The 11,010-nt window shown below is 34.7% G+C and overlaps 1 protein-coding gene across 1 annotated transcript in view; it reads right to left on the reverse strand.

The window, feature by feature from the left end:
- The window catches only part of LOC117425577 (zinc finger homeobox protein 3-like), a 136,691-nt gene extending 135,294 nt beyond the window's left edge, over positions 1-1,397 (reverse strand). Inside the window, 1 exon segment of the mRNA XM_034042592.3 lies at positions 950-1,397. The gene's annotated coding sequence lies outside the window, so the exon portion shown is untranslated.
- Between the last annotated feature and the right edge of the window lie 9,613 nt (positions 1,398-11,010).

The following is an 11,010-nucleotide window of genomic DNA, read 5'->3' on the forward strand; positions in this document are numbered from 1 at the left end:
TCCGAAGCCTCATAGCTCCGCTCTGGTCGTGAAGGAGACCCGGGCTCCGTTTTAAACCCCCCCACACACACGCACACACAAAAAAACAAAACACACACACACACGTCAATCGATTTACATGTGACTGGCAGGGAATCGTCAAGAATCGACTTTAACAAGCCTTCACAACATTCAAAAAGGAATAAAAATAAATATAAACTGAAGAGAGCGAGAGAGAAAAAAGTAAAGCACTGTTTCCAAATAAATAACACAGCGGACAAAAACATCCACCACTAAAAAAACAAAAAGGACTTTGAAAGTGAATTCAGCTTCCAGAACCCAGGATCGTACAAACGTGGGATGATGGTGGAGAACAATAAAGAAGAGTACAGAAAGGCTGACAGATTTGCTAAAGTACAGAAAAATATACGACGTTTCCCTTGCGCCGGACACAGATGGACCCACACACTGGACTGATGTGCTCCTTTCCTGGGTACGAGCATGAGCAGATCCCGCTACGCTCAGCACAACGTCTTTCTTCCGCGATCTTCTTCTAAATCTATATTCTGTTGTCATTATTTTAACTTTTTGCACCTACAAAAAAATGCACGTTTTGTTTCAAAATCCTTTTTTTTTTTTGTTCTGCAACATTTAAAAGGAATCGCTATGTCTTTCTCCGTTTCTTTTCTCCCAAGCCCTGAGAGGAACCAGGACGTATCCAGATGTAAACACAGGTAACGATACGAATAGAACACAACATAAATATTTATAAACAAATTACATTTATATCTATATATATATAAAAAAAAAACTTGCGATCGCCTATTCATTCTGCCGTTTCAGAGAATAACCAACCCTCGTACAATGTAATGGATATGGGGTAAATGCGAACAAACCTGCTGTGTTAGTGTAAGACTGAACAAAAAATAATAATAACCTGAGACATGAGAAAAACAAAGTTGAAACTTACAATTCTTTTGCTGGCGCTTTGTGATCCTCGCTTTTTAATCCAGTATTGAGACGGTTTGGCTAAAGATCCCATCAAGGCAGTCCCTTTTGGTCAGTTTGCATTTAGGATGGTAAAAGAAAGATCATTGTTGTTTGAGTGTAAAAAAAAAAAAAAAGTACTAGTTGAAAGGGGTATATAAAAATAATTTAGATGCAAAGCAGGCGATGTGTCTTGTGTTGGAGGGAGAGAGGAAGAGGTGAAAGTGAGATCTGATGATTGAAAAGAAAAAAACTCTTTGGATCTTTATTCCTGCTAATTAGTTTCCTGCAAAAAATGGCTGTGATTAATTCAGTGCGCATGTGCTTCATTACACAGGCACGACGGGAAGGGCTAATTAGCCACCTTCTGGATCAATAAGATTCAGCAAAGGAGAGAGAGAGAGAGAGCGAGAGAGAGAGGGAGGGAGGGAGAGAGAGAGGGAGGGAGGGATGGATGGATGGATGGATGGATGGATAGAGAGGAGAAAAAAGGGAAAAGTCATGATCAGGATTGAATATTGGGAATTGAGGATAGCAGGAACTGAAATGCTTGGAGTTTGGTGTACAAAAACACTCACAACAAAGTTAATAGGTAATGGGTATGTGAAATGCTACTGAACAACTAGCAATCTTTTTATCATTCAGTTCGCTTTCTTTTATTATAAAGATCGGAAATGATTACAGAATAAATTAAAGTCGACTTTTTTTTTATTTAATTAAAAAAACGTGATATATGGTACAATGAGTTTGAAATATAATTTTTTTTTTCTTTTTTTTGCGTTCTAGTTAGTAATGTAAGAAATAAACATTAAATATACCAGAGAATAGAGGCGTATGTTTTAAGAGGAACAAAAATAAAACAATTAAAATAAATAAATACATAAAAACATGTGGTATATATGCATTCATATTTTGTTCGGAATATAATATATAAGACAGTTATGTTCTTAAACATACAGTTTAAGATAATAAAGGGTACCGGAAAGTGGATAGATACAGATACTGGACATTATATATATATATATATATATATATATATATATATATATATATATATATATATATATATATATATAAGACAGTGTGCTATATAGAGATATATAAAACACTAATGGCGATGTGTGAGACATAAACATGGTATATAATGGATATGAATTAAAAAGTTTAATTTGCAAATGTTAAGAGCATTTGCGAAATAACAAGGCTGGGAGTCAAACTCCCCCCCCCCTTTTGGGGTTTCAGACTTTGAAGTAACTTATGTGGGATTCGGGTATAAATGATAAAACAATAACAATCGTAGTAATACAAGCATAAAGAAGATACAAAGTTCAACCATTCACTACTGAGATATACTTAGACAAAAAGTGTTTTCCCCCAGGGCGTTTGTAAGCGATGATATTAGAAAAAGGGGCGACCTGGGAGGATTTGAAATACAATGTCCTGCACGAGAACAGAAGTGCGTAAAAATTTAAAACAATATATTTCAAAGCAAAATGGGGAAAACAGAGAGTAGCTCACTTATATATAGGCTAACACAAATTAGAACTTATTTTACGGAACAGACAGCGTAAGCTGCGAGAAAACAACAAAAAAGCGAGCCCCAAACTTCCTGGTGTGTATTTATAGTACGCGTTAGCCAAATCCCTTACCAAGTTAGTGCAGGGCAAGGCTTAGTTTTGGCAGTCAGATAAAACCTGGAGTTTGTGTAACCTGCAGAGATTAGATATACAAGAGAGAGGGGTTCAGGGGAGTTTGTAAAAGTGAGAAAAAATACGCTGTTAGCTATACTCTTTTTAATAGCCATTTACTGCACATTGATTTAGGTTTATGCAATGCAGGACTAAATCAGCACACAATTAAAATTGCATCTGATTTACAACTGTTACAAGTTCAGCAAATGTTTAATTTATAATTCGTATTTTCTTGATTTTAATTCACAGGACAAAGTAAAAGAGAAAGCACAGCCCACTCCAATATGGTTACAAGATCCGCTTGCAACTGTTTCACTTATTTATTAGTCTGAAGAAAAAACATATCTAATCTTTGATTATTTTTTTTTTTGGGAGGGGGGGGGGGAATGTGTTAATTTCAACAAAAAGCACGCACATACATAATGAATTAAAACAAACACATAAAAAAAAGTTAATTACATGTGGGCTTTAAATTCATTGCAAAAAGGTTTAAATAAAATATGTTCATCAAAACAAATCTTATAAAAAGGGTAAGGGTTTATTTTTCCCCTTTTAGATTTTATATATTTTCCCGATAAATGGTATCTTTCAAGCGCTTGCGTTCACAGGGGTGACATTTGATCAATAGATACAACTGTAGTATAGATCGTTGAGCTACATCACGTTTTTTCTTTTTCTTTTTTTTTTTTTTTGTTGTTTTTGAACATCACTTATTTTTCAAATGTAAAAACAACTAGATTTGTCCCGAAACTAGAAAGATTATTGCTGGCGAGTAAACCTTTATGAGGCTCCCAATGTCCCCTTTGTCATGATAATTCCATTGTTGATCCCCTATAAAGAACTGGACCCCCCCGCCCCCCCACACACACAAGCGAACTGAGCTGCGAGGGAGCCTAATCCCCACAAACAAACCCCAATCGCTTACTTTCATTTATTACATAATATGTTTATTCGAGTAACGACAGGTTTGTATCTTTTAGATGAAAAAAGCAATCATTACAACCGTTTATTTGTCATTGTAGTTTTTGTTATGGCCCTCAGCGCTATCCACGAGAAACACAATAAAAGGAGGACATTATTATTGCACACGCACAAACACACACACAGACACATACACACACACACGCACACACACACAGACACATACACACACACAATAAAAGGAAAATCAGAAATGATAGTTGAGGCACTTGTAACATAGAAGGTATTGTTTGATTTATAATATAACGGAATTGTATAAAAATGTTCCAAATGAATAAATATCTGTTTTATAGTATACAGTCCATTTCAATGTGTTTCATACCTTCAATGGACATTGCATTATATATCCAAATGCATGAACAACGCAACAATAAGTTCAAATCAATAGTCATGTGTTTGAATAAGGAAACAAAAACACAGTTGGTGTTACATGTAAAACAACCTGTGCCATCCATAATCAAACCCATTGCTGTCTTCGTTTTAAGATAGGCCTATGTTTTTGCACCGTATTGTATCCATTTTTTAAATTTCAATAACCTCACAAGTGGTAATATTAACTAGAATGGCTGTTTACTAAATTACATTTGTGAGCGACACACTTTTGGGTTTTCATAATATTAAAATTATTTAATTGTAATATCATCCTGATAATTGTAGTAGGGTTGCTTTTTTGCATGAAAATGCCTTTCATTTTTTATTTATTTGCCTTAAAAAAATAGTAATACATAATAATCAAATAAATTAAATTAAGCGGCCTGCTTCTCTGTGTGTGTGTGTGTGTGTGTGTGTGTGTGTGTGTGTGTGTGTGTGTGTGAGTGTGTGTGTGTGTGTGTTTTGTTTGTTTTTTTAATCTGGTTTAGATCATGTACCACACAACCCAACGCACGAGAAAGGAAATAAGGTTAAGGTTTGGTAAATAAAACGTTATCTTGTATAAATCTTTACCGTTGACTACGTTTTAGGCCTGAATGTATATTTGTTACAAAAAAACAACAAAATAAAAAACAGTTTAAACACAGAACCACGAACCCAGTGGGTGGATAAATAACACCATACTTAAAATAAATATATATCACAGCAGTAAGGCTTAAGTGCTGTTTCAAATACTGTCAAAGTATGAATATTGAATATTGTATGTATGCATGTATACAGGGTACAGCAGTGTGTGTAACTATGTGTGTATGTATGTACCACATGTAGCGTATGTATGCTATCTATAAATGCATTAATGTGCGTGTGTGTGCAGGTACACATTCACGTGTATACAACCATAGGGTCTAATATTTGTTCTTGAGACAGAGATCACATTATAGTGAGCTGTGAAAAGCAGACAGAGAGGATCTCCAGGATTCGCGATGTGTCTGATCTCCTGGGAAGAGGAGATTGTAAAAATGAATGGCTAGAAAATAGAGTGCAAGTGGAGTGAGAGGGGCACTGAGATCATAAAGAGACTGTGTGATTGGGACGCGTGGAGAGAGAGAGAGAGAGAGAGAGAGAGAGAGAGAGAGAGAGAGAGAGAGAGAGAGAGAGAGAGAGAGAGAGAGAGAGAGAGAGAGAGAGAGAGAGAGAGCTTTTGCTTCTTGCATACCCAAACTCTGGCAAGAAAGAAAGAAAGAAAGGATAATCTTCGCTTAATAAACAGTGCCTGCCCTGTCAGTTATTAAAGATTTAAAACAGGCAAAGCAGCAGCGATCTCAATGATCATTTGAAAAAACGAAAAAAACGAGATAATCATCAATAAAGCAAAAAAAAAAAAAAAAAAAAAAAAAAAAAATCACAATAGCATCGACGTTTACAATTCACATGTAAATATGCCTATAGCACACTCCACAGGAAAAACAAAGAAAAATGAAAACATACAGTATATAAAACACGCACATCTTACCGTTAGCGTATTCAGCATAGAAGTATGAATGGTCTTTTTTTTCACCCAACAAATTCTACAGCGCTGTTGTTTGATAACGAAAAGGCAGATACAGTTTATGTTAAACACACACGATGTGGTTCTAATCAGACATTTGACACAAAACTGTGTGGTGACTCAAACTTAAATGAGAAAAATGTATTTAGCCTACACGGCATAAATGAAACAGAGTGGCGGCATAAAGTTTATCCATAGAAAATGACGTAAAGGGGTTTGAGTTTAACGCTGCGGATAGGTGAGTGCAGAAACCTTTCTAAAAGTGTTCCTCAAGAAAAAATAAATACAATAATAATACAGTAGTATGCTGTTGTAGTCTGGAAACGTTGACATCTTTAGCAGATATTGGTTTGCATAAGACTAATTTAAGGCTGATGAAATAATGGCCTTGATGCTTGCTGTTCAAGTTGGCATATGCGCACCCTTTCTGCCCGTGTGCCCCTTTCAATTTCAGGAGGAATGCAACCCGCTGCTGGCTTTAATAACCAGGAGACTCGAGGAAATGGGTCTGCTTTTATTATTTGGTCTGTAATATTATGCAGGCCCGTTTTTTTTTTTTTTTTTTTTTAAATCTGCGGCGCCTGTACCGCGCGTGCCATCCCAGAATAAAAATAATAAAACAATAATAATGCACAAAGGCCTGCATTGCGCGGAAATGAGAGCTGAGTGCAAGAATTTAGAGATGAAAGAACCAGACGGCTATTGCCCCGCAACTTAATAAAACGATTACGATTATTATGATGTTAAGGATTTAGGGATGTTTTGTATTAATATTTGCTACTTAAACGAGGCACGCATACTGACCTCCCCATCTCTTGGGAAAACAAAATCTACCAATGCGCCTAGAACAAAGGCGGGATAACATAGTTTATACCCACATTATCTATCTATCTATCTATCTATCTATCTATCTATCTATCTATCTATCTATCTATCTATCTATCTATCTAGTTTAGACGAACAGGTGGTAGTTTTTCGTTGTTGGCATGCATATTTTTTGCATTTGATAATACAATCTAGAATAGGCAGATATCTATCCATCTCAGGTAAATGAAGTATCTGAATTGCTAAATGGAACCCCCCTCCTAATAGTTAAAGTATCTTTAATTGCAGTCCGATGACGTAGCACTGCTATTGTCCGGCTGCGTGGCTGAAGATGGTGGGACATAATAGATTGCATCCATGTAGCCACCAGGTGCAATGGCAGCGCCCTCTTATGTTCACTTTGGCCAAAGGGATCAAGAAAATAACATTTAAACCTGTCTTCGTTTAACTCTCGACCGCTGTCCAAGCCCAGCATCGACAACTCATCTGTGTGCGGCATCTGTTTTACATGCCAGTGCAGAAATCTGGGCAAGCGGCGGTTGATTTGCATATATGCAAATCGAGGGATGGAATTTTAAAACTATGATTTAGGAAATCCAAAAGGTATCCCTGTCGCTATGCACTAAGGTGATGAGAATCCATAAACATATCATTGTATAAAAATTGACTACACGAAACAATGCTTAACGGGCCTGCAGGTAAAATTGTATGCATGCAAAATTAATAGAGCGCATGCCTTCTAAAGGAAAATATAACAGTAGGTCAGTATTTCCATAAAATCTTTAGATTTAAGCCATGAAAAATTATATTTATCAGCTTTATATTTATACTAACATATAGGCCTACAGTAAACGCATGTACAATGTAGTTTTTATTTCACAAAATGCAACATTAATCTGGTACCATAACCAAAACGTTCAAAGTATTATTAAATACTAATTGCTTAAAAAATAGCTAAAAGAAAAATATATTTGCAAAGATGAACATATCAATATTTACATTTGAAATCTAAGAAATGTATATGCATGCAAATACGTACTGCATTGAAATAAATAGGCATTTGCTGCCCATGTCTAACATTAAACATTGTGCATTGAAAATAAAACAAAGATTATACAAGTTTCTATGCCATTGTATTTGACTATATTCCAGGTAAGGGTGGTAGCCTACAGCGTGATTAAATATGGTAGTGTCCTATTATAAATGGATCAGCATTGAATAATGATCTAGATGTCGAGGCTATTTTGTACTGAACTATTAACCCCCACATACTGTATCTGGACTCGCTTTGTGTTGGCTTAGCCAGTGAACATAATAAATATTTAATCTGATCATCTCCAGCGCTGACGTTTTTTTTTTCTTCTAAATGATGGTTTTCTGATGTGAACCCTGTTAAACAGCATCTATATATTTTGCAATAACATTAAAATGAATCTGAATTGATGTTGTAAAACACCGACTCGCATTTAGCTTCTGATGTATATAATGCAGATCTCCCAATTTCTGTCAAAGTCGTGCCTCTTATTGTTACCATGAAAAAAGACCCATCTTAAGGAAAGCTATTTTCCAATCAAATAATTTATGTAAATCTAATCGGATACTTTCTATCCAGAAATAGGTGCATGTCGTTAGTATTATTATTATCATTGTTATAATTGGTGTTTAATTTAGACATTACATAATTATCATTATTCTTTATACATTAAATTGTCTATCTATCTATCTATCTATCTATCTATCTATCTATCTATCTGTCTGTCTGTTTGTCTGTCTGTCTGTCAATATTTTATTCAGTATGTAAACTGGCGCATATGTTGTAATATTTTATGCAGTAGTATTATTGTCATGTTTAATATTAGTAGCAGTAATAGTAATATTATTATAAATATTCGTATTATTACACTACTTAAATTAGAATGTATCCTTCTTATTCACAACTTTGATTAAGATGCGCTTTTTGTTCGAGCGCCGAACCTTTATCCAGTCACACAGGTGGTATACTTACTGATCAGAATAGCAAATGGATGAAAACGATTCTGTCTAAAACTAATAATAATAATAATAATAATAATAATAATAATAATAATAATAGGAACATTGTTTGGATAAACACCACACACTAACAATAATATAAAATAACTTACTATACCGATATATTGATTCCTATTTATATTTTATTTAAATGCAATTGCTATAATATATTTGTATTTGTTAATTCATAATATAAAATATTTATAAAAATCATAATTGATTTTAGAAAACAGTTAAGCTATCATGTATGTCTTGAAATCAAACTGACCATATAGATTTGCTAATTTCAAGTCATCATTAAAAAAAAAAAAAAAAAATCTATCTATGTATTTATAGTTTTGATTCAGTCCTTTCCTGTAAATGCATTGCAATTCAGTAACCCCGGATGAATGGTAATTCTATCCTAGGTATACTTTATAAATAAATAGCTTTTAACCAACCGCAAAAAAAGACGATAGATAAATAAATAATTAAGAAGTTCAGCTTAGTTTTAGCTAAAAGTTAAATGAGATGATGATAATAAAATGTTTAATCTTCAAGAGGAGCCGTTTTAAAAGTTAAAGCAGGTGTTGTAATAAAGGCGTGGTTCTAAAAAAAAAGGCCTACTCAGCCTTTTCTCAATAAGATTGGTCTATTTGATCAAACTTTGATCAGATGTAGATTCATTAAATTCGTTTTATGGTCATATATTTGTAAAAAAAACAAAACAAAACAAAATACATTACAAAAAATCGACTTGTGGATATTTAAACTATGAATTGAAAATAAATGTTTACCGAAAGAAGCCTTTTTAAAAAGTGATCAGAATTGTCTGTGAATTTGATTTATTGAACATTTGAAAACTAACCCTTAATGTTAAGAACAGATGTGAATCTACAGCTGTGGCTGAGTATTATTACGTCCTCTTAAACCTCACCCCTTGAAGAATATTTTATAGCTTTTTACCTTTTAATGTTTAATTTGGGAGGAAATGGCGAACATATGTTTTTTTTTGTTTCATCTGCATCTAGAGAACGTCATTGTTGTTGCAATAAAATAAAATAGTAACACTTATTTTAAAAAAATAATACTACAAATAAGCGCTTGTGTATAGGCTACGATAGGAGGAACTTAATGTAGCCTGTTTTTGTGCGTTGAGTTAAAATCCTTTCGAATGTTGACAGAAAGTACCATACAGTTCCATAGAGTCGCATTTCTATTTGAATGTAGGTTTTGAGATGCTAAAAACCAGTTTTATTCGATCATTTCAAAATCTTTTCAAAGAAATTATGCTTGATGCATGATATGATGATACAAATCGATTTAGAATTGTATACCACGATCAACTTAACATGCCTTATCTGTACACACACAGACGAACACAATCACAGGACAAGCTGAAGATAATGGAATACACCTATTTTGTTTATGGTACAGTGTATCCCATGCTATTGAAATGTAAGTTAAAGAATCAGGTTAGATAGTATTTCAGCATAGAAGAAAATAACAATAAGAATAATACGTTACGTTTTACAGTAATAAAAAGGCTATATATATATATATATATACAGTATTATGTGTTGCTTTTCTCAGTACACAGCAAAAATATTCGCCCCGATTATATGTCACACAGCGTCAATCAACCGTCCAACCCCACACCAGCAAAATCCAGTCTGCTCTGTGTGTCTGCCTGCAAATTTCAGTTCAAAATACTGTCCGGGCGGTAGTGTCAACCACACTAATCCAAAACCAACTAGATTCTTTATGGACCACACACTCTCACACACACACACACACACACACACACACACACACACACACACACACACACACACACACACACACACACACACACAACTCAAAAGGAAATATTATATGACATGTATAACATGAATTACAAACGAACACTAATCAGTGCAACCACCAGAAAATGGATTATAATGTAATTAAAACACTTTATAACTGGTTAATCGCTATGTAGCTTATTTAGGTTTCAATCAGGGATTGGTAAACTACTAACTGAAATGAATACACGTGTAATTCGTGCTTTATAAAATAAGTTATTTATAAACATTGTACTGTACTGCATGCTTCTATCTTTGTATGTATCTATCTATCTACAACATAATCCTTAATATTTATGAATATGCTATAAATAATGCACAAGAGGATACAGTTTTACCCATGCGGGCTGCCTGTGAAAGACACACCAGCACATTAATTTCTAATGCTGTCTGAAGCGGCGGACTGCGAGTCACCTGCGCACTCGGGCGGTTCCAATCCCGCAGCACCCCCGTCTAACAGAGCGAATGTGTACTGAAAAGAGTCCATCTCCCGCGGATAGTGGGGGTTAATTGAACCCTGTGTTTTCAAATCGTGTCACTGACATTTCCTACTGCCGACGAATTATCCCACACAATCTATCCACACATGAAACTGTTTTAGACTGTGTTGGTGATTTCTTTAAAACTCGAAATAGGCGTTCGTTTCTATATCCCAGTGCAATGTGTATCAGTCTAGCACGACGATAAGTAGCGTTTCTCTAACGTTGCTCACATTACCTGTCGTATTCCACCGACATCAATTTAGCTGGCGTATAAATACAACAGGAAAACC

The sequence above is a fragment of the Acipenser ruthenus genome, chromosome 20, assembly GCF_902713425.1.
Source record: "Acipenser ruthenus chromosome 20, fAciRut3.2 maternal haplotype, whole genome shotgun sequence".
NCBI classification, from domain to species: Eukaryota; Metazoa; Chordata; class Actinopteri; order Acipenseriformes; family Acipenseridae; genus Acipenser; species Acipenser ruthenus.